Source organism: Salvelinus sp. IW2-2015, linkage group LG5, assembly GCF_002910315.2.
Source record: "Salvelinus sp. IW2-2015 linkage group LG5, ASM291031v2, whole genome shotgun sequence".
Classification (NCBI taxonomy): Eukaryota; Metazoa; Chordata; class Actinopteri; order Salmoniformes; family Salmonidae; genus Salvelinus; species Salvelinus sp. IW2-2015.
This window is the reverse complement of record NC_036844.1, coordinates 10,155,799-10,157,955: the sequence shown is the minus strand read 5'-3', so window position 1 is coordinate 10,157,955 and position 2,157 is coordinate 10,155,799.

Genomic DNA, 2,157 nt, shown 5'->3' with positions numbered 1-2,157 from the left:
TTCTGATCTAACCATAAATGAATATGTTGTGGCACTGGCCTGAGACGATTGATGTTCAATGTAGCCTAGATGTAGCCTAGTACATTCACATTAACCAGCTAGCTAACGTAGCTGGTTTGTTGTTACTCATGCGAGGAAGTTAGGCTAGCAAGCAAGCATAGGTAGCCTACGACAACAAAACTAAAAGTGTACTGTATGACAAAGCCATAGACTGTTCTTGCCAACATGAAAGAGAGGAGGATGGCATTGGCATTCAACTAGTTTACAAGTAGGGTGAGTCAACATTTTTTGTTTTACTTGCACACACACACACACACACACACACACACACACACACACACACACACGGTTCTGCTCCTGTGCTGCTTTGTAGGAGGGCCGTGGGTGGCTCAAGAGGGAGCCAAAAAGAAATCTATCCAGCACGTAAGTCTTCAGGATATGCAGGCTTTAGTTCCAGCCCAGCACTAACACACCTGCTTTAGCTAATCAAGATTGATTGATAACGAATCAGCTACTCTTCCAGACTACAGGAAGAGTAGCTGCTGCCTTGGCAGCAGCTAATGGGGATTCATAATAAATACAATGTGTAATAAGGTGACTGTGCTGGGCTGATATTAAAGCACAACCTGTAGCTCTCCGGGATTGAAGAACAACCCAAAACACAATGTCAAATAATACTAACATGCTCTGTTTGCATTTAATGTCTATGGAGATATACTTCACCTATCAGAATATAGACGTAGTCATGAGCGTAGTATGATTGATCAATATGTCCTGTCTGACACCTTGGATAAGTTGAGGTGATGATGTGAATAAAATAATGGGTACTAACACACACACACACACACACACACACGCCCAAACACACACAAAAACATGCACACAGAAATACAAGCACACACACAACAACAGCGCCTCTACAACCTCAGGCACTGAAGAAATTCGGCATGGCCCTCAAGACCCTCACAAARTTCTACAGATGCACCATTGAGAGCATTCTGTCGGGCTGCATCAAGCGCTGGCATGGTAACTGCACCGCCCTCAACTGAATGGCTCTCCAGAGGCTAAACACTGCCTGCCTTCCAGGACATTTACAGCACTCTGTGTCAAAGATCATCAAGGACCTCAGCCATCCGAGTCACGGTCTGTTCACTCTGCTACCATCTAGCAGACAGAGACAGTAAAGGTGCATCAAAGGAAGGAAAGGCTGAAAAACAGTTTCTATTTCCAGACCATCAGACTGATGAACAGCGATCGCGCAATCTACTGTAGTAAGAGACAAAGATACACTCACACATACTGTAAGCTCACACACACACCTCATACACATGCAGACACCTGTAATCACATATACACTCACACACACGCATATGTCCATACTCACAAACACACGCACATAGACAAACTCGCACACAGCGAACTCTGCTATCCCATGTACAGTAAATAAAGACATTAAACACTGGAACGTTTCTTTTATACTGCTTTACACGCCGTGTATTCATACTTTATTCTTCACATAACTCATTCTAATATGCAGCGCATTCGGAAAGTATTCAGACCCCTTGACTTTTTACACATTTTGTTACGTTACAGCCTTATTCTAAAATGGATTAAATGTTAAATCAATCAGCACACAATACCACATAATGACAAAGCAAAAACCGGTTTAGACATTTTTGCACATTTATTTATTTAATATGAAACTGAAATGTRAAATTTACATAAGTATTCAGACCCTTCACTCAGTACTTTGTTGAAGCACCTTTGGCAGCGATATCAGCTTTGAGTCTTCTTGGGTATGACGCTARGAGCTTGGCACACTCGTACTGCTTTTCTACTGCTGCTCTTTAATTATTTGTTATTTTATTTTAATTYAATTGTTTACTTCTCTATTTTTTACTTAACACTTATTTTTATTAAAACGGCATTGTTGGTTAAAGGCTTGTAAGCATTTCACTGTAATGTCGACACCTGTGACAAATAACATTTGATTTGATTTGATGTGGGGAGTTTCTCCTATTATTCTCTGCAGATCCTCTCAAGCTCTGTCAGATTGGATGGGGAGTGTCGCTGCACAGCTATTTTCAGGCCTCTCCAGAGATGTTTGATCGGGTTCAAGACCGGGCTCTGGCTGGGCTACTCAAAGACATTCAGAGA